Genomic DNA, 9486 nt, shown 5'->3' with positions numbered 1-9486 from the left:
AGCACGCTCTGGCCCGGGCCCACACGGGGGGCCAAGGACAGGCAGACCCCCCCCCCCCGTGGAATGGCCCTCGCGTGCTGGAGCTGACGTCACCCAGGGCCCGTGCCCAGGAGGAGGAGGAGGAGGAGCAGGAGCAGGAGGGCTGGGGGCCAAGGGAGGCTACCCGAGGCCGCCAGGGGCACTGCTGGAGAGCTGGCCCTGCTGTGCCTCAGAGGCCGGGCTCCCAGAGGAGGAAGGCGAGGAAGAGAGCCAGGCGTGTGCAGGCGGAAGAGGCCCGGCCAGCCCCTTTGCATCCTCGCGCTTCTGGCTGCTCGGCTGGGCTGCCGAGGCACCGGCCTACTGCGGGCCACCCTGGACAGGAGCCGGCCGCTGCTCTCGTCAGGTCACGGTTAGTGGCCTGGGCAAGTCACGCCTAGACAGGAAGGCCCCGCTAGTCGGCTGCTTGTAAACTGGCCGGGAAGTATTTTTAGACTGTGATTTACCAGCCGGCTGAGGGCATCCAATGCCTCCTCAAACAAACAAACAAGTTTACTGGCTAAAAGGACTGAACACCGTTTCCGCAGGCAACACAGGCAAGAAATGAGCTCCCTCCCCAAACTGCAGTCCGGGAATTTCCCCCTATCAAAGCATCGTCTTTCCTCTGCATCTTCCCACACTCCACCCCCGTCAGAATGCCCTCTGGCCCACCCAGCCTCTCCTGCTCCAGGGGTCGGGCGGGCAGGTGCCTCTGGGAAGCTCAGAAGCAGTAGGGGGGGGCTCCTGGTGTCCTCTGGCCCCACTGCTGGACCTCCTGGTGGGGGCCCTGGTGTTTCTGGCCACCGTGTGACACAGAGAGTGCTGGACTGGAGGGGCCACTGGCCTGATCCAGCGTGGGCTTCTCTTGTGTCCTCTTATGTTCTCGTGAGGGCAGAAGGGCGTCCCGATTCCCTCAGTCCTGCCCTCTGCCCAGGAGCATTCTGGGGCCAAAACCCACTGGCGAGCACCCCGTCCTCTGCATCCCCCTCTTAAAACTGGGTAAGCCAGCAGCCGAAAGTCCCCTCCCAAAGTGAGTCATGCAATACCCAGAGAGGTCCTGCCAATGAAGAATGAGGTCCTCGAAGGCAGAGACAAAAAAGCCACCGGGAGATTTACTCAGTCATGACCTCTGTGTGCCTCTTCCCTCCCCCCCAAAAAAAACCCCAGACAGGTGCCAAAATGGAAACTAACCAATTAAGCAAACAGAATGAAACCCAATACACAGACAGGCTGTGGACTGGCCCTAAGGGATGAGGCTGCTCTCCTCTCCCCCCCCCCCCCAATCCTGGCACGGGATGCTGAGCTGCCCGGGGCAAGAGAGCAACCCCAGACAGACAGCCAAGTGAGACCGTAGCAGCAGCACTGCCACCACCACCAGGAAGGAGCCCAGCGGCACCTCTGAGACGGACGGCGTGACTTCCGTGAGCCACGGCTGGCTCTGCGGCCCCTGACGAAGAGGGCCCCCACCCACCCCCCGCAAGAGCCACGCTGGAATAAAGGCTGCCAGGGATCTGGCTTGTTTCTTTCTGCGGCACAGCGTGGCAAGAGCGGCGCTCTCCCCTCCCCAGCTCTCCACAGGCCATGGAGCGCAACAGTTCCTGCACAAGCCAATTAGGGATGGGAAAGAACAAGACCCTAATTTTCCTGCCAGCTGGCCAAGGAAGGCTCTTTTGATCACCGGGCCGCAAACCGACTTTCATCATCCAACTGAGCGTGCTCTCAGCAGCGTGAGGCCCAACCAACCAACCAACCAACCAACCACCCACCCAGGAGGGTCGGCCACGGGGACGGCTGCTGCTCCTCCCGCCAGGAGTCAAAAACAGCCAGCCAGCCAGCCAGGGAATTAAGGCTCTCGACTCAGCTCAGCATGGAAGGACGCCCAAGGGCCTCTTGCCAGGCAGCTGGGCCAGCCACTGGCTTGCGCACACCCGATATCCCCCCCCCGGGGGAGTCCAGGCGGGGCAGGCGGCATGGGCAGAGTCACTGTGCAGAGCAGCAGGGGTGGCGGAGTGGGCCCCAGAGAGCGTTGGGGCTGGCTAGCATGTCCTGAATTAGGACTCCCCACTCTGCAAGGAGCTCGGGCCAGTCGCTCGCTCGCGACTCCGTCTGCCTCACACAAGATTGTGGGCCGATAATACGGGGGGCAGGGGGAGGAACCGTGCACGCCGCTCCAAGGTCCTCGGAAGAAAGATGGGAGGAGAGAGAGAAGATCATCCATGGCAATGAAGGAGACTATCCATGCAGGAGGCACGCAGACCTAAGCTGAAGCCCCTGAGACGGCCCCACAGAAGAGGAGGAAGATCCGCGCTGCCTTTAGGAAGCAGCCCCCCCCCCCCGAAAGCTGGACAAAGAAGTCCCATTGACACTGAAGCGGCCGGCCGGTGAGGGAGCCCATCTCTCTCTCCGAGGGAGCCAAGAGCCCCACTGCAAACGGCAGCCTCCAGAGCCCACCAAGCCCACGCCTCTCGCCTCTCCCCCAAGAGAGGTGGCCCCACTCCCTTGAGCAAACCATCCGGCTCACCCCACCCACCCGGGCTTTCTTGACACCTGCCGCTCCACACACAGACACACACACACACACCCGGTGCCAGGCAGCCTGCGACAAAAGACGCCTTCTGCTTCTGGGTCTTCCCGGAGCCTCTTCCCAGGACTCCCCTTCCCAGCATTCAAGGCCTCCCTCCTTGCTCACGCACACACGCACCTTATCCAGCTCACGCTGAATTCTCATCAGAGATGCAAAAGCCTGGAGGAAAACTGAAGAAATGGACTTTCGGGGGGGGGGGGAGACACTTTTTTCCCCTTTTTAATCCTGGGGACTTAGAAAATTTCAATGGGAAAAATTGGGAAATGGTGGGGAATCTCTGGGGAAAACTTCAATGAACTATTTTTTTTTCCTGGCGCTCCCCAAGATTTCACAATGCTCCCACTAAAAATTGAAAAAACCCTCAAGACTTTTTCATGTTATGCATTTGGAAATAGAGAAATGCTTTTTAAGTTTTTCCCCCACTCTCAAAATAGTTAGATTTGAGTCCGGTGGCAACTTGGAGCCCAACAAGAGTTTCAGGGGATCAGTTTTCGTGGGTCAAAGCTCCCTTCGTCAAACACAAGTAAGAATGGCAACCCCTGAGCCCTTCCATGCCAGTCAGAAGGTGGGAGGGGTGCTGTGAAGGGTGCTTGATCAGAGCAGAGGGGAAATGCCGGGGGGGGGGGAGGGCAGAAAACCAGCATCAGGAGTGAGAAAATAATCCACTGTTTTGAACTTGTAAATGAACTCAAATTCAGCAACCTTGTGTTGTAGTTTCCCTTTGAAGCTTCCCTTTGAAGCTTCTCAGCGATGGAATCACCTGGAAGATTAAATGTTCCCACACTGGTTTTTGAGCGTTGTGGTTTGTAATGTCGGATTTATGTCCATTTGTTCTTTTTCACAGGGACGGACCTGTTCATCGATGGTAGAGAGTAGGAGGGCACGGCTGGCATTTGAAGGCATATAGAACACTGGATTATGAACAACTGAATGAGCCTGAGAGGGTATGGCTGGTATTGCTAGTTCTGGTGACTGGGTGGTGTGGTCAGGGCCGGCTCACCCACTAGGCAAACTAGACATTCGCCTAGAACACAGGCCGCCCGCCCCCCCGCCAAAAGCCCCCCTACCCACAAGCGAGTCCCGGGCGCCACAGGGGCAGAGGAGCAGGTCCTGCCGCGGGCTTGGCTGGAGAGAGGCGCGCCCGTGGCACCTCCCCTCCAGCCCCCAGGTGAAGGGACTCGCCGCCACTGCTGCCAGCAGCAGCAGCGGGACCCCTGGCCTGGGCGTAGGAGGCGGCGGCGCAGCTCGCCTGCTCTCCCCCCTCCCCCCTCGGGGGCGGGCAGACTGGGCGGAGGCTCCCTGAGAGCGGTCTCCAGGACTCCAGGCCCCACCGGGAGGCTGGCATCTGTGCCACAAGGCAGCCTTGCCTAGGGCGCAGAAACACCTCGAGCCGGCCCTGGGTGTGGTAGCCCCAGGCTCTGACCTCGGGAGTCAGGTCCTCCTGACACTTCCGATTTATTTTTTTTATTTTTTAAGACTTCAGATTTTTCTGTAAACTTGGGGGATTTCTCAGGTTTGTAAAAAGCATCTGCTTTGTCTTTCCATGGCCTCCATCTCGGGATTTATATATCCACAGATTTGACCGTGTTGAGAATGAGACAGACGGACAACAATAATTCCTACATCCCCCCCCCCCCCCCGCCCATTTTCAAAACATTTTCAAGATCTAGATAGGAGTCAAGTCGCAGCTTAGAGACCAACAAGTATTTCATGGTATAAATGTTCAGGAGGAGTCAAAGTTCCCTCCGTCAGATACAATATTCTCAATAATTTTATTTTCTGTTTAAATGTAACTAATTTTGGCAACAATTAATGATAATTTAATGATAATACACAAAGAATACACTAATAAAGAATTGTGGAGGTTAACTTGATATATCCAAATATGCTGGTAATTCCAGCTGCTGTAATTTGATCACACTGTCTTTTGTTTACTACATTATTTTCCACTCTCAGCTTCTATCTTATGCTGCCTCTCAGGTGGTAGCAGCAATTTGCAACTCTTTCTCACATGTTTGGTAATATTTCTCACAGAAAATCAAGACATTTCCACTTTTTAGAAATGCCATAAATAAATAATGCATTCTATGTTGTTAAATCAGTAAAAGAGTTTTGACAGAACAGTAAGCACTGCACATATTTCTAATTTTTTCCCCCTCAAAAATCCTGTTTTTATCTTTGTGGCTTCAATTTTTCCTTAGAAAACATTTATCTCTGTTCGTAACTCTTCTGTGGATTCTTCCCCCCCCCCCAATTCTTCCTGGCTTACAGGTCGGCATCCCAGGCGGCAGCGGAGCAGATGTGGGGCACGCCCAGAGGCCCCAGATCCACCCCTCCCACTCAAGAGTCTCCTGTCAGGCCAACGGCCCCTCCCGTCCAACACTCTGTCTGTGTCACAGTGGGGCCAGTACACTGGAAGCCCCTTCCACTGTTAGCCCCCCCCCAGGCACCCAGAAGACAGAGCATCCCTTGCCCCAGACATAAGAACATAAGAGAAGCCAAGGTTGGATCAAGCCAAGGGCCCATCCAGTCCAAAACTCTGGGTCACACAGTGGCCAGAAACACCAGGGGCCCTCAGGAGGTCCAGCAGTGGGGCCAGGACACTAGAAGCCCTCCCACTGTTCTCCCCCCCCAGCACCAAGAATACAGAGCATCACTACCCCAGACATAGTGTTCCACCTAAGAGAACATAAGAGAAGCCAGTGTTGGATCAGGCCAATGGCCCATCCAGTCCAACACTCTGGGTCACACAGTGGCCAGAAATACCAGGGGCCCTCAGGAGGTCCAGCAGTGGGGCCAGGACACTAGAAGCCCTCCCACTGTTCTCCCCCCCCAGCACCAAGAATACAGAGCATCACTGCTCCAGACATAGTGTTCCACCTAAGAGAACATAAGAGAAGGCAGTGTTGGATCAGGCCAATGGCCCATCCAGTCCAACACTCTGGGTCACACAGTGGCCAGAAACACCAGGGGCCCTCAGGAGGTCCAGCAGTGGGGCCAGGACACTAGAAGCCCTCTCACTGTTGCCCCCCCCCCAAGCACCAAGAAGACAGAGCATCACTGCTCCAGACATAGTGTTCCACCTAAGAGAACATAAGAGAAGGCAGTGTTGGATCAGGCCAATGGCCCATCCAGTCCAACACTCTGGGTCACACAGTGGCCAGAAACACCAGGGGCCATCAGGGAGGTCCACCAGCGGGGCCAGGACATTAGAAGCCCTCCCACTGTTGCCCCCCCACAAGCACCCAGAATACAGAGCATCCCTTGCCCCAGACATAAGAACATAAGAGAAGCCAATGTTGGATCAGGCCAATGGCCCCTCCAGTCCAACACTCTGTGTCACACAGTGGCCAGAAATACCAGGTACCATCAGGAGGTCCAGCAGTGGGGCCAGGACACTAGAAGCCATCCCACTTTTCTCCCCCACCCAGCACCAAGAATACAGAGCATCACTGCCCCAGACTTAAGAACATAAGAGAAGCCAATGCTAGATCAGGCCAATGGCCCCTCCAGTCCGTCTCACACAGTGGTCAAAAATAACAGGTGCCATCAGGACATCCAGCAGTGGGGCCAGGACACTAGTAGCCATCCCACTGTTGTCCCCCACCCAGCACCAAGAATACAGAGCATCACTGCCCCAGACTTAAGAACATAAGAGAAGCCAATGTTGGATCAAGCCAATGGCAAAACACCTTCTGTCTGAAGCCTCTACAGTTTCCTCCCACTCTGGCTCTGAATCACTGACTCAAGCAAGAAGCAAGCCCCCCCCAACCTCTCAGCTTAGCCAAAGTTCCTCCACACCCCAACATAACTCAGTCAGGAGTTCCAGAACCCTCCCCCCCCCCCATGGGTACTCTGGGCAGGTAACCTCACCACCCCACCTTCGTGCTCTGGCACACCATGCCCCAAGAGCATAGTGCGCGCCCAGGCCTGGAAGCCCTTTCTCACCCTTTCACACCTCTAAATCTCAAACCCCCCAGTAAGAGAGACCCCCCACACCTCCAAACCTTCAGGAAGTGCCCTCCAGTCCCTCCAGTTCTGTAGCTGGTCTCTGGATCCTACCCATTACCCCAACTCCACCGTCAGTCTACTTCCTTACGGTTGCTGAAATCACTGACTCTCCCGGCCTTGGCCCTCACCCCTTGCAGCTGGGTGTCCTGGATCCAAGACAGTTTGGTGTAGTGATTAAGTGCGCGGACTCTAATCTGGGAGAACCGGGTTTGATTCCACTTGCAGCTGCTGGATGACCTTGGGCAAGCCGTAGTTCTGACACAAGCTGTCCTTGAAAGGGCAGTCCTCGAAAGAGCTCTCTCAGCCCCGCCTGCCTCACAGGGTGTCTGTTGTGGGGAGGGGAAGGGAAAGGAGTTTGTGAGCCGCTCTGAGACTCCCTTGGGTAGTGAAGGGCCATGGGGTATACATCCAATCTCCTCTTCTCCTCTTCTCCCTCTGAACCCTGGAACTTCCTGGACCTGCTTTTCATCACCGGCTCCTGGACTGGACTCTCGCCCATCTTTTCTCATCTGTTGCCTCTCCCCCCCTCATCCCCTCAAAGCACCACTGGCTTTTGCCTAAATGCTCACCAGCCCCCTTCTCCAGATTCCACCCAATACACAGCAGCTGACAGGCAGGTCCGCTTATATAAAGGGCTCCCACTCGCATGCTGCACTGTCCCCATTTTGCTATTGTTGCCTTTCCCCATTTCTGTTCTGCGTCTTGCTAGGAGAAGAAAGACCCTCCTTGTTTAAGAGCTATTTCTCCTTCGCTCTTCCCTTTGTGCTGCCCCAGACGGGGACCCGGGTGTGTGCGCAGAGGCAGAAATGCAAAAGGAAAGAAGGACCGGGGGGGAGGGGGGCCCCTCAAACGGCCTCCGTGTCCAGGCTGTGCAGTGGCTGCTCCCTGCTCCACGCCCACGGAAGGCCCAGGAGGCAAGACTGGCTCTTACAGCCTCCCTTCCACCCACTAAGGGCACCCGACACTATCCACAATGGTAAGATGGACAGACACATTAAAAACTCCAAAAGAGCCCGGTTTTTTTTATAAACCGCAGCAAAACAGCAGCAAGAGCAGTAAATCAGCCACTGTACGACATCCGTAAACCCTCCCTCCCTAAGAGGCCACTTGAAGCCTCCTCAGGCCACACTGGAAGGGCTGGACGGAGGATGCGTGTAGGAACCAATTTAGAACAGCTCTGGGAAGGGTTTGTCTGCTCACGCTCCTGCAGAGCCTGTTCATGCAGTCCATAGATACTATTTGCTGTAGCCACAAACATCTTTCTGATGCCTTTGGAAGCCTTGCCTTTTCAGGCATTCAACTCAGTTTGCAATTTGTTTCTGCGGGGCATTATGCAATAGTGCCTTCCAGTGCTCCCTCTAAGCTGAGTTAGTGTGAGCTAGCTCACAGGTTTTTAGCCTCCGGCTCACACATTTTTGTTTTTGCTCAGCAAGGATGGCTCCAGAGCAAACTAATTTATGTATTAGTCAAATCGCCTGCTCACAACTTTAATGCCAGTAGCTCACAAAGTAGCATTTTTGCTCACAAGGCTCTGCAGCTTAGAGGGAACATTGGTGCCTTCCCATAAACCATGTAGTTCATATTCATAACACTTTGGAGTCGGTGTCTTCTTCCTTAAAGTATGATACCCACCAACATGACAGGAACCCACAGGATCAAAGGCTTCCTGCTTACGGGGACCATATTAAGAGACATGGAGACAGTCTTTCAGATACTCTGGGCCCCAAGCCAAGCCAGGCTTCTAAGGTCAAAAACAGCCCCTTGACCTGGGCGCAGAAGCACACTGGAAGCCAGTGCAGTTGTCTCAGGAGTGATCACTGGTTTCGTTTTCAACCTACAGCACTTCTGCTTTCTGTGAATTAAGTATCAGTGTAGTCACCTTCACCCAGTCCTTCACTGCCCCCAAACACCCGTCAAGTGCATTCACCACCTCCCTGAACTGAGTTGAAAAGGGGAGAGAGAGAGAGAGACGTCCACCATCCCCATATTGGTGAACTCAGTGGACCACCGGTCTGATCCCGCGGGGCTCTTCATTTGCTGTTATTCCAGCTGATACTGCAGAAAGGTCTAGGGGAATCCACAGGGAGACACTCTCCCTGCCAGGAGACTGGTGCTGGAAGCTAGCAAAGTAACCAAGGCCGATTCTGTGAAGAAAGCGAATGCCATCTTAGGATGCATTAACAGCAGCATTGTGTCCAGATCACGGGAGGTGGTCGTTCCGCTCTATTCTGCTATGGACTCAGGCCTCACCTGGAGTCCTGTGTCCAGTTTTGGGCACCACGTTTTAGGAAAGATGTTGACTAACTCGAGCGTGTCCAGAAGAGGGCAACCAGGATGGTGAGAGGATTGGAATCCAAGTCTTATGAGGAAAGGCTGAAAGAGTTGGGTCTGTTTAGTCTGGGAAAGAGAAGGCTTAGAGGGGACATGATGGCAGTCTTCAAGTATCTGAAAGGCTGTCATGTGGAAGATGGAGCAGATCGATTCTCTCTTGCTCCGGATTGCAAGACTAGCTCTAACCGGTGGAATTTACAAGGGAGTCGTTACTTCCTAACTGTGAGAGTGGTTGAGCGGTGGAACAGTCTGCCTCGGGAGGGGGTAGAGGCTCCTCCGCTGGTCGTTTTCAAGTGGAGGCTGGACAACCACCTTTCGGGTATGTGGTAGGGCTATCTTTCAGCTGTGCTCCTGCAGAGTACAGGGGGTTGGACTAGATGACCTCCAAGGTCCCTTCCAACTCTAACGTTCTATGATTCTGTCCCATAATCAGAAGAAAGAGAAAGAGAGACCGGTTTTCTGGAACTTGCAGTGATATCTTTTAGATGGCCAGCTAGCTCATTTGTGCATACAGAGCATGAAACCTTTCTCAAGTTTGTTTTTTG

The sequence above is a fragment of the Gekko japonicus genome, unplaced genomic scaffold, assembly GCF_001447785.1.
Source record: "Gekko japonicus isolate JY-2015 unplaced genomic scaffold, Gekko_japonicus_V1.1 scaffold878, whole genome shotgun sequence".
NCBI lineage: Eukaryota > Metazoa > Chordata > Lepidosauria > Squamata > Gekkonidae > Gekko > Gekko japonicus.
The sequence above is the reverse complement of the archived record's forward strand: the minus strand, read 5'-3'. Positions refer to the sequence as shown.